Source organism: Hylobates moloch, unplaced genomic scaffold, assembly GCF_009828535.3.
Source record: "Hylobates moloch isolate HMO894 unplaced genomic scaffold, HMol_V3 SCAFFOLD_4, whole genome shotgun sequence".
Classification (NCBI taxonomy): Eukaryota; Metazoa; Chordata; class Mammalia; order Primates; family Hylobatidae; genus Hylobates; species Hylobates moloch.
The window spans coordinates 136,957,806-136,976,987 of record NW_026652279.1 but is presented as its reverse complement, the minus strand read 5'-3'; the positions used below and the strand labels follow the sequence as shown (position 1 = coordinate 136,976,987).

The 19,182-nt window shown below is 38.2% G+C and overlaps 1 protein-coding gene across 8 annotated transcripts in view; it reads right to left on the bottom strand.

The window, feature by feature from the left end:
- The window catches only part of LMO7 (LIM domain 7), a 232,843-nt gene that overhangs the window by 67,320 nt on the left and 146,341 nt on the right, over nucleotides 1–19,182 (bottom strand). Inside the window, exon 1 of one of the 8 annotated variants that reach the window (XM_032151040.2) lies at nucleotides 4,122–4,140. The exons of the other annotated variants lie outside the window; for them this stretch is intronic. The gene's annotated coding sequence lies outside the window, so the exon portion shown is untranslated. Of the gene's footprint in view, nucleotides 1–4,121; nucleotides 4,141–19,182 lie in introns of those variants that run through there. 8 annotated transcript variants of the gene reach the window in all.

Below are 19,182 nucleotides of genomic sequence, written 5' to 3'. Positions count from 1 at the left end.
TGACAACAAAACATAGCAGAGTTGCAAATATATAGCCCCTTTTTTAGACTAATAACCAACATACACATGTCAAACATTAAATTAGCCAAAGCACAAAAGAACCATCAATGAGCAAGACAAAGAATGCACTGGGCTGAACATCCTCCCACTTTGATTATAAGTACACTCAAGGCAGAAGGAAAAACAGAGCTCTCTTGAACCCCTGACCTCATTTCCACAGTCCTCAAAAAGGTTTCTAATCCAACGCACTCATTTGCTTTCCACTTTTTATCATGATAAAACATCATTGGAAATACAAGGGATGTCCTATTCTGTGATAAACACAATAAGCAGTGACCTTCGCATTATTACCTTTTACTCACTTTACATTCCCTTCTAAATATGAGCATTTATAACATGCTCTTGGACATGACACATAGGCCAGCCAAATTAGTGTCCTATCTCTGAAATGCAATGCCAGGAATTCGAGTAGTCAATGATTTGCTGGAGTAAACAGAGTTCACTCTCTCACATACAAATGCATTCCACTGCATGGAAGTCGGTAACCAAGCAGCTCCTTTGCCTGTCATGTGGCCACAGGGCATAACCCAAAGTCCTTTATAATAGAACTACTGCAACGGTGAAGGGGAAGCTCACGGTAACACAGGTAACACACACACACTCCATGAACCAGCCAACTTACTGCACAACACCTCAGAATGAAATATAAGACAGCCTTAGCTCCAAAGTTGGATAAGTTTTCCACAACAAATATGTCCAAAGTTGACATGGTCTGATACCATGTATAAGTGCACGGGCTTTGGAGTCAGATCTGGGTCTCAATGTTTTCATTTGGCAATTTACTTGACTCTCAATGCTTTGGTTTCCTTCTGGAAAGAGTAGGGATAATGCCCTCTGTTTCAGTAGATTGGAAGGAAATTTCCTTCTAATGGTGAAGTGTTCATCAAGAAACAGGCCAGGCACAGTGGCTCATTCCTGTAATCCCAACACTTTGAAACACCAAGATGGGAGGATCGCTTCAGTCCAGGAGCTTAAAATCAGCCTGGAAAACATAGCAAGACCCTGCCTCTTAAACAATGTAAAAATTAGCTAGGCACAGTAGCACATGCCTATAGTTCCAGCTACTTGGGAGGCTGACGGCAGAAGGATCTCTTGAACCCCGGAATTCAAGGCTGCAGTGACCTATGACCACACCACTGCACTCCAGCCTGGGTGACAAAGTGAGACCCTCTCTCAAAAAAAGGAAGAGAAGAGGGGAGAGGGGAGAGAGAAGAGAACAAAGAACCCATACCTGCATTGAAACCCAAGTCTGCAATAAAAATGGGTACAGATAAAATGTTAATAGTTTCAAAAAATACCTATCTTGGGTATGTTGATAGCCCTTACTCTACACTATGATCAAAGAATAACAATTCTTTGAACAAAGAATTATTACAAGGCTGTAAGCTATGTGATGGCAAGGCCCATCACTGGACCCCAATATTTAGAACTGCAACTAGCCCACCTGACACACCCAATCTCTCACCTGTGCTTTATTTTTCTTTTTATAGCCATCTACTATATGCATTTTTTTCTCTCCTCTACCTGAATCCAAAAAGACTTTTGTGATTTTGTTCACTGCTATATTCCAACTGCCTTAAGACAGGGTCTACCACTTGGCAAGCACATAAAAATATTTGATTAAAAATGCCTCGCACAGTACATGGCACACAGATGCTCTCAAATTCTGGTTAAATACATTTATTTAACCTATAGAAATGTAAATTAGCAAGAAAAAGCCTGAAATGATAAAAGCTCGGGAGACAATACTCATACAATGTCAGAGAACAATTAAATTGCATTAACCTACTTCAAGTATGTCCAATTTTGACTCAAATTGTATTGATACTCATAATTATACTTCTTACTAACCTGTTATCTTTAAATTGCAATAAAATAGAACTCTTTAGAATCAAATCAATCCCTCCAAAAAACAGATACAGAAACAAAGACCAAAGTGCTTTGTACAAACTTCAAAGGACTGAATACAAAGCTTACATGGTGGCCTATGTGATGAAAAAGCTTCCTAACAGAGCTCAGAAAGACAGAGCCCAAAGAATCCATACCTGCACTGAAACCCAAATCTGCATTAAAAATGGGTAGATATGCAGGAGGCGGAGCTTGCAGTGAGCCGAGATCATGCCACTGCACTCCAGCCAGGGTGACAGAGCGAGACTCCATCTCAAAAAAAAGGGTAGATATGAAATATTAATAGTTGCAAAAAAATACCTATCTTGGGTATGTTGATAGCCCTTACTCTATACTTTGATCATACATTAACTTTTACATGTTTAATATTCAAGAAATAGCAAATATAGCATAGATATAATCTTCCATTCTATTAATGGAATAGCTCTGAAAATTCCTTTGCTTTCTGGCAAAGGGCCAGAAACTATATGCCCATCAAGGACGTCTGAGCTTTCTGCCAGAGAGTAAGAATAAGGGAGCCCCAAGTTCTCAAGTGAACTCATCCAGCTGTAGTCATCTTATCCTAACTGCTACTATGTTAACTTAGAACCAGGAAGCTCTAGGTCTGATCCTCTTTTCTTTATTCAAAGGTTTTAAAATACTAGTACCAAGTCAATCAAGAAATATCATTTCTAACCAAAGGACCAGGGGGTAAAAAAAGTCCACATAGATGCTGTGGATCTTCAGGGATCCCAGACCGGGTCGCTCCCTGAGGAGGAAGCTTGGTTGAGTGCAGGACTTTGGGGTTCAGACCTCCAGTGCGTAAATTCTGGCTCCACTTTCACTAGCTGTGAGAATTTCATTGCATCACTTCACTGTCTCCAAAGCCTCACCTGTAAAATTGGAACAACAGTACCAGCCTCACTGGGCTTTAGTGAATTAAAGAATGCGTAATCAAAGCAGAACAAGTAAGTGAGACAATTCAAGGCTATTCCTTAATTATCCATCTCAACCAAACCACTAGGGGACAGGGCAGTGGCTGGAGGACAGTCAACTCCGCCCCCTCCGCCCCCCACACAAAGTTTTCCTCCTCAGAAGAGACATTTCTGTGAAGAATAATTTAAGGCACTCTTCTATGTTATACTTTCCTTGCCCTTTTGCCATGGAAGGCTTTAAACAAGGATAAGAAATAATTTCTAGAAGGTCAAACCAAGGGCAAGTCACACCGGCATGGTATTATTATCATTGTCCAAACTTCCATGTTGGCCCCAAGCCAGCCCTCCCCACACATCCTTGGTTTACCAGGGCATGCCTTGGCCAAATACCCTTAAATTTTCCAAAATCTGAGGAAAAATGTACCTACACAGCCAAAATCTATCTTCATTTATGATCGAGTTTGGAATCAGGTGCTAATGGATGAGATTATAGTTTTACCACAGTGCACCAGCCAGTTATGTTCTAGGGCTAGGGCTGCATCAAAAATATTTCCAAATACCTTCTGTTTATCCAAGGAGCTAACTCTGGGCCCATGCACATGTACCCAGCATTGCCTTCCCCAGGGTATGTTTAGAGCATACTATGCTCTAAGGAGTCTGCGTGTGGGCCCAGACAGCAGGGGGCTGGAGCCACAGTGGTCACATGGTTGTATGCCATAGTCCATCAAAGGCCCAGCTAAGAATAGCCAAGCATTTAAATGTTCATATATGAGCTACCAAAGCCACTCACAGAAGCAGCTCAGCAGATCGGGGCCAAGACGGAGGAAATTTTTCCCCACATGGGAGTAAAGCTTCATAGAATTTGCCACAGAATCCCACTTCTCTGTGTTCCTCTCGCATGTCTTAGTACCCCTCTTTCTCAAGGTACCAGCATTCTCATTTGCAGCGTTGGAAGGCCTGATCTCCCCGTGCTCTGCCTAAATAACATATCCTCCTAGGAGTTGAATTCTTTATGCTCCAAAATCATCTCTTATCCCCAAATCCCAGCCCCTATCCTGTCCAAGCCAACCTTGTTTAAGATCAAATACAGTTTTCTGACTGAATCATTATACAGGGAAACATGTATGATTAAAACCTCACGCTGGAATTTTTGACAGAGTGGGAATGCTTTTGTCCAAAGAATCCCCGGGGGAAGATTTAGCCATATCCTAATAGAAAAGGTAAGAAGTTTGAACTCACCTGCCCCCATACCCAGCTTCCAGCCCATGCCTCCATGGTTAACAGGGAATCTGAAATTCTTCAAGGGGCTCTAGCAGAGGTAATTGCCCAGTTCAAACTCCACCCTGCTACCAGAATAAGTATCCGCCTTGCTTTGTTGCCCAGAACAACTGCAACTCATGAGTGATTCTGTCCCCAGGCCTCTACTTCCTGAGGCCACTTCCCAGAGCAAGGCGTGGATTCTTCCTACAGACCCAACCCTTCAAAAGCCAGTTCCAGCCCTGCCCTGCCCTGGGTGGCACCAGCTGACCTGGGAGTTGCCTCTTGGGAAACTGGACTGATATTAGAAGAGCTGGGCTCACAAGATACTTGGTCCCTCTCCAAGCCACTAAGTAATCTCTGCTCTCCAGTTGTTGCTTATGCAGTTTGGCCACCTGTTCACAACTTTTAAAAAAAAATCAAGAAATGAGGCCCTGAATCATGATTTCATCAGCAGTCACAGGAAGAAAAAGTATATGGACTGCATGTGGTTTAAATATGTACGATATGTCTGGGGCAAGAGCGGGGGCATGTGTGGCAGTGGGAGACAGTAGGGAAAATTCAAAGCAGAGGTTCTTCTGAGGACAGAGCAGTGGCTTTTTTTTTTTTTTTTTTTGAGGCAGAGTTTTGCTCTTTTTGCCCAGGCTGTTACAATGGCGCTATCTCGGCTCACTGCAACCTCCACCTCCCAGGTTCAAGTGAGTCTCCTGCCTCAGCCTCCCAAGTAGCTGGGATTAGCCCGCCACCATGCTCGGCTAATTTTTTGTATTTTTAGTAGAGATTGGGTTTCACCATGTTGGCCAGGCTTGTCTCAAACTCCTGACCTCATTTTTATATATGCAACAAGCTAGTCTATCTGCAAATAGGAGAAAAGTGTAGGTATCATAAGAAACCCTAAATGTACTAAGTGAAATTTTAAGAGACATAATGAGAAAATAATTTCTAATACCACTGTCTCTAAGGGAAGGGGCCATTGCTCTTCAAAACCTAGGAATCAAAATAGGAATTTAGGAATATATCAGGTACCGGCTTCTTGTTCCACTAAATAAAGTTCTATCGTTCTACGAATGGTAGCTCATCCATCGCACTATTTAAAATAGAGAAAAGTGCAATCACCATTCTCTCATCACTGTGTCAAACAAAAGAGATATGTGAATAAAACAAGTTGAAAATGAATTCTTAGAATACTTCACTTCTTTCCTTCTCTCAAAAAAAAGCAAGCTGCATTAAAAAGAAAAGTAAGAAACAGAATCTTCCTCCTTCCCTCCCACCTTCATTCCTAAAAATGAAGCTGCATTCCATTTGACAACCTCCCAGTGACGTTAGAGGCGTGTGACTCTGGTTTTAATCTGCCATTGCTACAAACACGCTATAATCATTGTGGAAACTCTTAAAGTGACACTTGAGAAAATAACATCATCCCCGGAGACAATTAGTGAGCCCAAATACACGAACCTGACGATTTCTGTACTTACTTATTTGAGAAAAAAAAACTTAGAAATTCAACACTTTGCCCTAGCAACGTAATGCTTATTCCAATCTTGACAAGTGAATAAGTACCCTCTTGTTAAAAATAATTTGTTATTAAATTTCACAGCTCTCCCACACACTACTAAGAATAGCACAGTTTCACTTAAAGAGAAACAAACCACACACACATGCATTCAAAGACACCGGCACACAGTCCCACTTAAGTAACACAGCAAAGGAGTGCTGCTGCAGGAGCCGAAAAGTGGGTTTAATCCCTAACCCTCTCAACCAGAGACTTATAATGCTTCTTTTCTACTTTTTGTAAAATGCTTGTTATTACATAAAGCTGACTTCACAACTGAGACTCACATGTATCTCCTCGTTATATGGTAAACCAGAAACACAGTGCATATTAAGATGACTACTGAATACAGAATTTAGTATCCACTATGTATGATCTGTTTATTAAACGGACATTTGGTTATATAAAATGTGTTGAGGGAGAGAGTAGATGTCAACCAAATAAACTCACACATGATTTTTCTCCTGTGATTAATAAAGGCAATTATTATATTACATAATTAAGTATAAAGCAGGACTAAAACTGATCCCAACCAGAAAACACTTCATTGATACTATGTCCTTAAGATTTTTAAACTGATCTTCCAAACAGTTTAAAAGGTGACAATGCTAGGTAACTGCAGCAATGAAAATAGTAGGCTTTGGTTTTAGACATGTTAAGTGTCAAACACTTAACGTAAAAATGTTGAGTAGGTAAATTGGTAATTAGACATTCAAATAAGATGCTCAAGGTAGAAATTTAGACTAGAGATGTAATTAGTGGAGTTGTCAGCATAGAGATGAAATATAACCTCATAAGACTGAATGGAATCACCTAGAAAATAAGTATACAGAGTCCGGGTGTGGTGGCTCACGCCTGTAATCCCAGCACTTTGGGAGGCCGAGGCAGGCAGATCACGAGGTCAGGAGATCGAGACCATCCTGGCTAACATGGTGAAACCCCATCTCTACTAAAAATACAAAAAAAAAAAAAAAAATTAGCCAGGCATGGAGGATGGTGCCTGTAGTCCCAGCTACTCTGGAGGCTGAGGCAGGAGAATGGCATGAGATTGCGCCACTGCACTCCAGCCTGGGCAACAGAGCCAGACTCCATCTCAAAAAAAAAAAGAAAAGAAAATAAGTAGAGAGAGAGAAGCGGTCCAGGGATTGAACCCTCACAAACCCAACATTTAAGGGTTAAGAAGTAGAGGAGAAACCAGCAAGACCAACAGAAAGGACACCCAGGGTGGCAGGAGTGGCCACAGCAGTGCAGGCAAGCAAGACACAGACACTTTATATCAGTCATTATGTGGGCTATTCTACATTATGTCCTTTAACCCACACAACAATGTAATGATGTCAAGATTAGGCAGAGCCAACAGTGCTATTGAGAGGTGGAGCAGATGAGGGGTGAGGATGAACTAGTGGGTCATCTTCTTACCCATCTTGACATCTCACACACATTCACCCCACACACACAATTACTAAATTACTAGTGACTTCTCTTCAAAGGAGGACAAAGAGTAGAGATGAGTATTAACATCAACAAAAATCTTCTCCAAACCACTGATATTCCTGAAGATACAACTTAAAAGAATACTAAACTAGACATTTCAGGTGTCCTTCCAGACTTGATCCCATGCTCAAAACCAATATAAAATTTGAAATATAAATCTTTTAGTCTTTAGGAACATGATATTGGAAGAAAAATAAAGTTGCCTGATTATATGTTTTCATTCAAGTGTTTCTCAAACTGTACCATGAAACAGGAGAAACTGGCAACATTTTAATAGGTCTGAAGATCAAAACGTTTTTAAAAGTACTAATTCTATGCTGTCCTCTTGAATACACATACTAGCAAATTAAAATTATGAGAAGTCCTATAACAAAGACCTATTTTACTTACACTTTGAAAAATTTATTTTTTTGGCAGAACAGTTTAAAAATCTTAAGGACACTAGTATTAATGAAGTGTTTTCTAGTTGTGATCTGTTTAAGTCCCACTTTATACTTAATTATGTAATATAATAATTGTAATAATTGCCTTTATTAATCACTTTATAGCAATCATTATGTTGAGTATTCTACATTATCTCCTTTAATCCACACAACAATGCAATGATTTTGACATTAGGAAACTGCAACTCCAAAAGCTTAAGAAACTTTGCCAAGGTTACAAAACTATTAAGGTTTGATGTGATTCATAGACTTTCCCAAGACCCTGTTTTATTAATAGTATGAGGGTAATCACAAATATTTTCTACATTACTATATTTTTAAAATAAATTACTTCTTTCTTAATCCCAAAAAGTTATCTTTATAACATCCTGAACTAACTCATTTCTTTCTCAAAGTATTGATTCAAACCCTGTTGCCAATAATTTCTTTCCTAAATCTGTCACCCAAAGACAATGGTAGAAGTTCCCAGTTGCCATTTTTTCTGACAAAATTTAGATATTTTCCACTATCCTGTATATACAACACACTATAGAATTTCACAGATAAAATATTGCCAAAGCACTTTTTAAAAGACTTAAAAGTAAATGAAATACCATCAATTCTCATACTGAGAGATCAACAGCATTCATTTCCTGTACTTTACCACTGCTGGGTCCTTATAAGTAAGATTTCTGTAAAACAAATATCTATCAACTAAAAATAAAGAAGATTACAAAGCAAGCATGTACAAGATTAAACAGAAAAATCTGTTAATTTCCTGAAGTTACATTTTATTATCTTAAAAAATAAAGATAATATTCATCTTTAGGTTTTGTGGAAATTAAACACATTTTAAAGGCCTAGCACATAAATACTCCTTTCCTTTCTGATGTACATGGAAGTTCTCTGTAAAGCATAAGCTGATGTAAATTGTTGTTTGTAAGTTACCACTGCACCTATTCCTTAGCTGTGATTTAAAATATATTAAATGTGCTGTGTGATATGAACCCTGGTCAAAATAATGCATGCCAAACCATGTATGCATGCAACACATTCAGAAGTCTACATATTACTTAAAAATAAATTATTCTACCCTGCCTGTAAGTGAGACTTTTTTCAAAATTTTAATTTTCAACCATGAGGAAAATTAGTACCCTCCCCAAATGAGATTCCAAACCCTCAAGTTTTATGTCATAAATCACTCTAGTCCTAAATATTACCTGCTCCACAAAAGCCTCTTTATCTCATGTTTACTGGCACAATCCCAAGATATGGCACACTAAATTTTTCACAATTTGATTTGTGCCAAAGGTTAATCAAGATAATATAATTTTAGACCAAGGTTTCTCAACCTCGGCAATATTAACATTTTGAACCTCATAATTCTCTGCTTTGGGGGGAAACTGCTATGCATTATGGGATGTTAAGCAGCATGCCTGACCTCTACCCACTAGACACCACTGCCACTCCCTGGCCCCAGGCATGAAAATCAGAAATGTCTCCAGATATTGTCAAGTGTCATGGGGCCAAGGGAAGAGGGGTACAAAACTTCCCATGGTTGAGAACCACTGTTTCGGAGCATCTCAGAATTTAGCTAAGTCCACTAATCAGTTAAAGCAGACCTGAGGTTCCCAGGGGTCTAAAATTAGCTGAAAGGCTCATTTAAAGACTGTAACCTAGAAAAGGTATTAAATATATGAGTAAAACAAACAGACAAGCAAGGACTACACACCTAAGAAGTTAATGAAAAACATACTATCAGACCAAAGGGCAAGACCTACCTCAGTGCCTAAACCATTAATAGATACTCAGTAAACATATATACTAAATGCTGGAAGAATTACAATTTAGTAGAGCCAAGAGCTCAACATTCTTGCTACCTTGGAAAAAAAAAACTCATTCAAGCTCTCTTGTCTTTCAGATACAAAGTGGCAGCAAATGATGTATCTGGCCTGGCAGGGTGGCTCATGCCAGCATTCCTAGCAATTTGAGAGGCTGAGGTGGGGTAATCACTTGAGGTCAGGAGTTCTGGACCAGCCTGGCCAACATGGTGAAACCCCTTCTCTACTAAAAATACAAAAATTAGCTGGGCACAGTGGTGCGGCCTGTAGTCCTAGCTACTCAGGAGGCTGAGGTGGGAGGACCAATTGAACCCAGGAGGCAGAGGTTGCAGTGAGGTGAAATCGCACCACTGCACACTTCAGCCTAGGCAACTGAGCGAGACTATGTGTCAAAAAAAAGGGACCTATCAGATCTTCATTTTATCCATTATAATGATATTGCAAAATATTTCTAGCAAGTGTAACCAACTTAGATGACCCTGCTCCCTCAGCTGGGCCTTATTTAAGCAATTACCTAATATTACACATTTTAGATGCCATTTTTATGCATTCCAAAATGGTTATGTACATGCTGTAAAATACATCTGTGCATAAAATATACTGTATGTGAATAATCCATGCTGTGCCACCACAAATGGTTTTCTTAGCTTGAGAAAAAGATTCCATTTCGAATTCGTTGTTCCTACTTCACACTTTAAAATACTGATAATTTGAGTTCAGTGGGAGGTTGAATAATGACCCCACTCCCCACCAAGGTCTACTTCCTAATCCCTAGAACCTGTGAATGTTACCCTATATGGCAAAAAGGACTTTACAAATGTGATTAAAGATCTTCAGATGGGGGGGCATCCTGGATTATCCCAGTGGGTCCTAAACATAATCACAAGTGTTCTTATGAGAGGAAGAGGGAGACTCGACTGTTATAGAGGAGAAGGGATTGTGACCACAGAGGCAGAGATTGGAGCAGTGATGCAGCCAGGAGCCAAGGAATGCTTGGCTATCCCTAGAAGTAAGAGAAAGAAGTGGATTCTCCCCTGGAGCCACTAGAAGAAAGCAACCCTGCTGACGCCTTCTTTTTAGCCCCTTAAGACTCATTTTAGACATGACATCTAGAGACATGTAAGAGAGTGAGTTTGTTAAGTCACAAATTTGTGGTCATTTGTTATAGTGGCAACAGAAAATAAACACAAATACTATATCAGCATTGCCCTACACATTTCATATGCAGCTTAATTTTATCACCAATGCAGTTCTATATTCAGTGTTATTCACATTTTACAGAGGTGAGACTGAAGACCAATGAGATTAAGCAATTTTCCAGAAGTCACCTTTACTATATTGTTATAATTCAAGACCAAGTTGATCTGACCTAAAAATCTATTCACAGCATATGAGGATTATTTGGCTAAAGAAAATGAAACACCTACTCCTAATTCTCCATTTTAATCCTCATCTACGGCTAATCAATGCCAACAGTTTATGACAGTGAAGCTCATAGTTCACAGCTGAATTTTGTTACCAAATTTTCACGTGAAACTTTTTAATTCTAATTAGTTTAAGAAAACAGAGTAAGGTTAAAAAAAATACTCCCAAGACATCTTTTCTATTAGATAATTATAAAATGTATTTTTTAAAGTACAGGTGCCATTAGAAAAAGGAATGAGAAATTTCTTCTGTGCATATACATCTTCAAACTTCCCAGAACTAATAAAACCAAATCCAACCTATTTCATAAACAGAAATAAAGTTGGAGGAATTCAGCAATAGTAATTGTCCAAAAAATTGTTGCGGGAAGTCAGGGAACTTGAATGGAGGGACCAGCTGAAGCCACAGCAGAAGAACATAAATTGTGAAGATTCATACACATTTATTAGTTCCCCAAATGAATACTTTTATAATTTCTTACACCTGTCTTTACTGCAATCTCTGAACATAAATTGCGAAGATTTCATGGACATTTATCACTTCCCCAGTCAATAATCTTATAATTTCCTATGACTGTCTTTAATCTCTTAATCCCGTCATCTTCTTAAGCTGAGGATGTATGTCGCCTCACGATCCTGTGATGATTGCGTTATCTGCACAAATTGTAGAGCATGTGTGTTTGAACAATATGAAATCTGGGCACCTAGAAAAGGAATAGGATAACAGCGATGTTCAGGGAACAAGGGAGATAACCATAAAGTCTGACTGCCTGCAGGGCCGGGCAGAACAGAGTCATATTTCTCTTCTTCCAAAATGAATAAGAGAAATACTGCTGAATTCTTTTTCTCAGCAAGGAACAGCCCTGGGAAAAGAATGCACTCCCAGGGGGAAGCCTCCAAAATGGCCACTCTGGGAGTGTCTGTCTTATGCGGTTGTAGATAAGGGATGAAATACCCCTGGTCTCCTGCAGCACCCCCAGGCTTGTTAGGATTGGGAAATTCCAGCCTGGTGAAATTCTAGTCAGACTGGTTCTCTGCTCTTGAACCCTGTTTCCTGTGAAAATGTTTGTCAATGATGATGCATGCACGGTGGGACAGGGAACCTCATCAGTAATTCTAATTTCACCCTGGCCTTGTGACCTTGCCCTGCCCATTTGCCTTGTGATATTTTATTGCCCTTGAAGCATGTGATCTCTGTGACCCATACCCTATTTTTAAACCCCTCCCTTTTGGAAATCCATAATAAAAACTTGCTGGTTTTGCGGCTCAGGGGGCATCACGGAACCTGCCGACATGTGATGCCTCCCCCAGACACCCAGCTTTAAAATTTATCTCTTTTGTACTCTTTCCCTTTATTTCTCAGACTGGCTGACACTTAGGGAAAATAGAAAAGAACCTACGTTGAAATATTGGGGGCTGGTTCCCCCAATAAAAATATAAATCATAATGTCTGTTTTTAACTAAATATTTTGTTTCTGATAACTTGTGTAAAGCTACTTGTCTTCAGAAAGTCAATAGGATGCGTTATGTCAATTTTTCCATTTACATAACTGTCCTTGATTTGATATATATACACACATGCATGCACATGCACACACATGCACTTTCTATTTAGCCTTCCATAAAACACTTGGAATTTCAGAATATTAGAGTATCACCAACCATCCTGTATAAACCACTGAGAAAGAATTGACATGCTTCAAATGAATAATATAACTGGCTCTCAAATTCAGGTTAATATAATCCTATCATTCAGTTAACTTTCAAGTTCAAAATACATTCAATCAGATGTCTTTCAGATTAGTTTATATTGATTGCAATTGATTTCAATGTTCCCATTTTATGTTTGAATATCTTGCAAAACCTTCCCAAAACTAATGAATCGAATGACTTCTCCCCCCATCCCCATCTCCTGTTCACCATATTTAGTTCCAACCCAATTATGCTAATACTTCCCAGGAAACTTCTCAGCTATGTCCTTTAGAATGCCACTGTCATTATCTCTGCCCAGAATTTAAAGTTTGATAAGTTCTTAAGTGCATGCATTATCTAATCCTCAAGCCTGTACATCGTTCCACATGCTCTGTCCTGGTTGTACAGACTTGAGGATTAATGATGTATGCACTTGGGTGAGGAGCCTCCAACTTTCAGCGTCAGAAGCTGAGGTCTAAGCCAAACAACTCCCTTTACTGAAAACTCTCATCACCAAATCCCATCAATTCCAGCTCCTAAATATCTCTTGAATTCATTCTTCTTCCTCAGATGACATTCACCTCCTGCCAGCCTCCAGTCTTGCCCTATACCTTTCTCCTCCTCCACAGAGATGCCTCCAAGACCTTCCTAAAATATTGGGAGAGTTGGGGGTATGGTAATACATGTTTTAATGAGCCCTGCAGGTAATTCTGATGCATGCTAATGACTGAAAGCCCTTGCCCTAGCAATATACCAAAGTTAAAATTACATCTGAACTGAAACGACAGCTTCAACAAGTTTAGCTACTACTCTGAAAAAAGTTCAACTGAAACATAAGTCCTCTAGCCTTACCCAACTAGAATTAAAAACAAACAATAAAAAGCACAAAGAAACTCAAAGTTAAGTGAAAAGCCTGGAATGACCGCCAATGATTTTCAAGTGTTGACTTAAAAAAAACTCAATATGCCTCACGGTGCTTACGTCTGCTTAAGTGCGCACTGTTAAAAGGCACTCGATTGGCCGGGTGCGGTGGCTCATGCCTGTAATCCCAGCACTTTGGGAGGCCAAGGCAGGCGGATCACGAGGTCAGGACATCGACACCATCCTGGCTAATATGGTGAAACCCCATCTCTACTAAAAATACAAAAAATTAGCCAGGCGTGGTGGCAGGTGCCTGTAGTCCCAGCTACTCAGGAGGCTGAGGCGGGAGAATGGCTTGAACCTGGGAGGCGGAGGTTACAGTGAGCCGAGATCACACCACTGCACTCCAGCCTGGGAGACAGAGCAAGACTCCATCTCAAAAAAATAAAAATAAATAAATAAAAACCACAGATCTTGAGTCCACAGAACAAAATATTTCAAGTAGCACTGAAGAAATTACTTTCATAAGATGTCTGAAAAGTCAACCACAGACAGCTTTAAAGGAATCCTATTTAGAAGGTTAAAATAAGTTATCTTGCATTGGTTTTAAAATGTCCTCATAATACCATGCATTCTTGTCATAGTCTCTGAAGAAGGGTAATCAGTGAGAAACCAGGCTAGAGATATTTTTGTATTGCCTAATCTCTAATTTGTTTTTCCCAGTTAAGAAAATCAGAAGTGGCCAGGTACGGTGGCTCAAGCCTGTAATCCCAGCACTTTGAGAGGCTGAGGCGGGTGGATCATGAGGTCAGGAGATCAAAACCATCTTGGCTAACACAGTGAAACCCCATCTCTACTAAAAACACAAAAAATTAGGTGGGCGTGGTGGCAGGCACCTGTAGTCCCAGCTACTTGGGAGGCTGAGGCAGGAGAATGGCATGAATCTGGGAGTCGGAGCTTGCAGTGAGCCGGGATCACCCCACTGCACTCCAGCCTGGGCAACAGAGCAAGACTTCATCTCAAAAAAAAAAAAAAAAAAAAAAAAGAGACAATCAGAAGTAAATAACATTTGAATAATTTATCTGAATATGATGAAACATTAAATGAACATGAATTTAAGGCCACCTTGTTGGAAAATCCTACAGAGAATTATAATACCAAAGTATTTTCCACAAAAATAGTGATGTGTAAATAGAGTTAAGGCATCAGATTTAAAACAGGAAAACAGACCAACATTCTGAAAATAGGTATGCAACATGAATTAAGAAAAATATACCGTGGCTGGGAAGAAAAATTTAATTGCCATTGGTAAACTTTCTTCTTTATATTCTAAAATGTGGAATAGCATGAACATATTCTGGTTTGCTGGTTAAAGCAGGTAAGTTGTCTTTAAAATTTAAGGCTAGCCTTATTTTATTCAGATTCCTAAATCCGAACTACAATAATAAAGCAAAATGTAAACAAAGTACCATTCATATAGACAGTTTCAGTGAAATGAGTGAACACTGGGGGAGGGAAAAAGAAAAAAACAGTGCCCTCATTCAAGTCCTTTGCTGCTCCAGCTAAGCTCGCGATGAGGTGCAGTGACAATAACTACACCTGGACTGCTGATGTGGAACTTCCATCCACATCTCCATCTTAGCTCACTGGCTGACATTGCAAACACCACCTAACCTCATCTGGGACACTTTTCTCATCTGCAAAAGGACTGCCCTGAATGAGATTATGTCCTTAGTACCTTCCAGCTCTGGTATTCTGATTTTTACCTCTTAACAAAGGAACATTTCTTAAAAGTGCACATTTCTCAAATTAACAATTCATGCTACAATTTTTAAATTGATAGGAAAATCAACCTAGAGCTTTACTAGTGTCCCTAGAGAGCCTCTCTCTCTCAGAGGCTTTCTGGTAAGTTCAAATAAAACAGTGAACACTCACATCAACTGTATGACATGCATGATGAAGCACTTTGAACTAATATTAGATGTTCCCATGTATTACCTCGATTATAACTGTGGGATAACGTGCTCCAGAGCTGTTGAAGGCTAATAACTTTTTAACACTATATTTATCTCCTCCTAAACATATGTCAATTTTTTAAAGTCTTCAGAAATTAAAATTCTTTTGAAATCACATTTGAGGTTATTGGTAGCAAAAAACGGGTATGTTATCAAAGTCATTCATAAAAGTATTCCGCGAAGTTTTTAAAAAAGCTTTCAAATCATATAATTCCAACTTTCTTCTTACAGTTTCAATAGAATATAAAAAGGGATCAAACACAAGATTGTCAAATTATTGACTTAGGGGTGGGAGATGAGGAAGAGAATCATGAACAATGCACCTGGAGGCAAGGGAAATGACTATACAGAAGTTCAAACGTTGATCAAGATAAGTCCTTCCTGATTCTGTAATTCCCACGATTTTATGAATGAACTAACTTCAAAATGACTTGAGGCCCTTAGACACAATGACTTACTACAACTTACGTTTATATATATATACACCATATATATATATACACCATATATATATGCCATATATATATATACATGCCATATATATATATCTCTACAATATATATACATGGCATATATATATATATATACACATGGCATATATATGTATATACATGGCATATATATATACATGGCATATATATATACATGGCATATATATATACATGGCATATATATATACACATGGCATATATATATACATGGCATATATATATATACATGGCATATATATATATATATATATACATGGCATATATATATATATCCATGGCATATATATATATATGCCATGGATATTGTGTGTATATATATATACATATATATATATATACATATATATATATATCCACAACATTTCTTTATCCAATCATCCGTTGATGGACACTTATGTTAATTCTATATCTTTGCTCTTACAAATAGTGTTGCAATGAACATGACTGCAGGTATCTTTTTGATATTCTTTCCCTTTAGGTAGGTACTGGATAGATGACTGCTGGCTCAAATGGTAGTTCTATTTTTAGTTCTCTGAAAAATCTCCATACTGTTTTCCATAGAGGTTGTACTAATTTACATGCCCACCAACAGCATCGTATCAGCATTCCCTTCTATCTGCATCTTCACCAACATCCAACATCTTTTTGGGTTTTTTGACTTTTTAATAATAGCCATTCTGACTGGTATAAGATGGTATCTCATTGTGGTTTTAATTTGCATTCTCTGATCATCAGTGATGTTGAGCATGTTTTTCATGTGTTTGTTAACCACTTACATATCTTCTCTTGAAAAATGTCTGTTCAAGTCCTTTGCCCACTTTTTGACAAGGTTGTTTTTTTCTTGTTGAGTTCCTTGTAGATTCTGGATATTAGCCCTGTGTCAAATAGTTTGAAAATATTTTCTCCCATTTTTTAGATTATACGTTTACTCTATTATTTTTATTTATTTATTTTTGCTTTGCAGAAGCTTTTTAGTTTAATCCATTTAAGTCTCATTTGTCTATTTTTTGTTTTGTTGAGTTTACTTTTAAGGACTTCGTCATAAATTCTTTGCCTGGACCAATGTCCAGAAGAGTTTTTCCAGGTTTTCCTCTAGGATTTTTATAGTTTCAGGTCTAACATTTAAGTCTTTAATCCATCTTGAGTTAATTTTTGTATACGGTGAGAAGTGTGGTTCTGTTTCATTCTTCTGCATATGGCTATCCAGTTTTCCCAGCAACATTTATTGAATAGGGTGTCCTTTCCCTGCCAAGAACTTTAAGACACTAAAGGCTCAACTCAATGAGCTTTTTGCAGATAAAGTTTATCAAAACTCTTAATGATATTGTTAGCATACAACATTAATTCCAACAGCTAGTTTTATTTGCTTTTAAGTCTACTGAAGAGGTTTATCTAAAAATATACTTAAAATATTATATCCAAAAGAACCTTCCTGACATTCTCTCTTCCTCACCCTGTTTTATTTTTCTTCATAGTCCTTATCACCTCGCATTATTTTTTATTAGATAATATCTTTGCAACATTGGGTTAGGCAAAGATTTGTTAAGCAGAACACAAAAAAGTATGGATCATAAAAGAAAAAATAACCAAATGGTAATTTCATCAAATCTTCTGCTCTTCAAAAGACAGTTAAACTGTGAAACAAGACAGCAAATAACAGACTGGGAGAAGATAACTGATATATCTAACAAAGGGCTTCTAATCACAATATATAAGGAAATTTTATAACTCAATGAGATAAAGACAACTCAATTGTAAGAAGTTGGCAAATGATTTTAAAACATTCAGATAATAATGTATATTAAAACAGCCATTAAGTACATGGAAAGATGCTCAAAAATCACTAATCATGAGGAAAATGTGAGCTAAAATCATAATAAAATACCACTATGCACTAAGTAGAATGACTAAATTCAATAGACTGATAATATTAAATGTTGAGGAGAATGTGGGACAACTGATATTTGTAACAGTATTATCCACAATAGCCAAAACTTGGATACACAAATGTCCATCAACTGGTGAACAGATAAACAAACTGTGGCAAATCTACATTTGGAAATACTGCTTAGTAATAAGGAATTACTCAACACGAATCAATTTCAAAAAAGTATGCACATTGAAAGGGATAAAACACAACAGACTACATACTGTATGTTCCTTTTATATGATATTCTAGAAAAAGCAACACTATAATGAACTATACTGTGGCTAGAGTTCAGGTAAGAGGTTGATCTTACAGACGTGAGAAAACTTCTAGGGTTCTATAGCTTGATTATGGTGATGGTTACTCAACTGTTCATTACAAAAACTCAAGCTGTACACAAAATAGGATAAATTTTGTTGTAGGTAAATGATACCACAATAAAGCTGAAAAAAAAAGTAAAACTAAAGGCAAAGATGGGTAAGAAGGGTCTCCTAGAGAAGAAAACAGCATGGAAAAAGTATCGCTTGGTTTTGGAATCAGCAGTGATCATTTTACACCAGCAAGAAAGCACAGGCAAAAAACAAAACAAAACAAAACAAAACAAGAAAAGCAACACCAGGAAGTGCTCATTTTTAAAAACGGAATGAGGAATACTTCTCTTTCCACCTTCACTTCCTCAGAGCTGGATTTTGTTTTCCTACAAATGACTATTATTGCTTCATAGATGCCTCCCAAATCTACAAAGCCAGTGCTTATTTCTACTTAACTACATTGACAATGCCTATATTTCCATTTGAATGTTCTACTGTCACATCCAACACAATGTGTTAAAAACTTAATTTCCATCTTGCCTCCAAATCAGCTACCTTTTCTGTTTCTGTTAATGGTTGCACGGCTCAAAAGCTAACTCTTCTTTCTCCTTCACTTGGCTCAATCCTCATCACGTCTTAGTCCAAACATCTTTAGCATCTGTCTCTTCATCTACATGTTCACTGCTTTCAGCAGTTGGCTTCCCTATCACCACACTCATTGACTGCAATAATTACCTTACCTCTCTCTCAGCCTCCACACTTGTTCTCCTTCAATTCATTGTGTAGGCTACTTCATTACTCTATCTTTCTAAGTCTCTGACTTTAGCATTTTAATTATCTGCTCAAAAGCTTTCAGTGATAATCCCATTACCTGTGAGATAAAGTTTAAATCCCCTAGCCAAGATACTACAGGTCTCACTCAAGCTTGTCCCAACCTACCTCTCATCCTGCCTCCAATCTGCCCACCTCCATTAAAGACTAATGCCTTAAGCTTCCCCAATCAGAATGTAGGC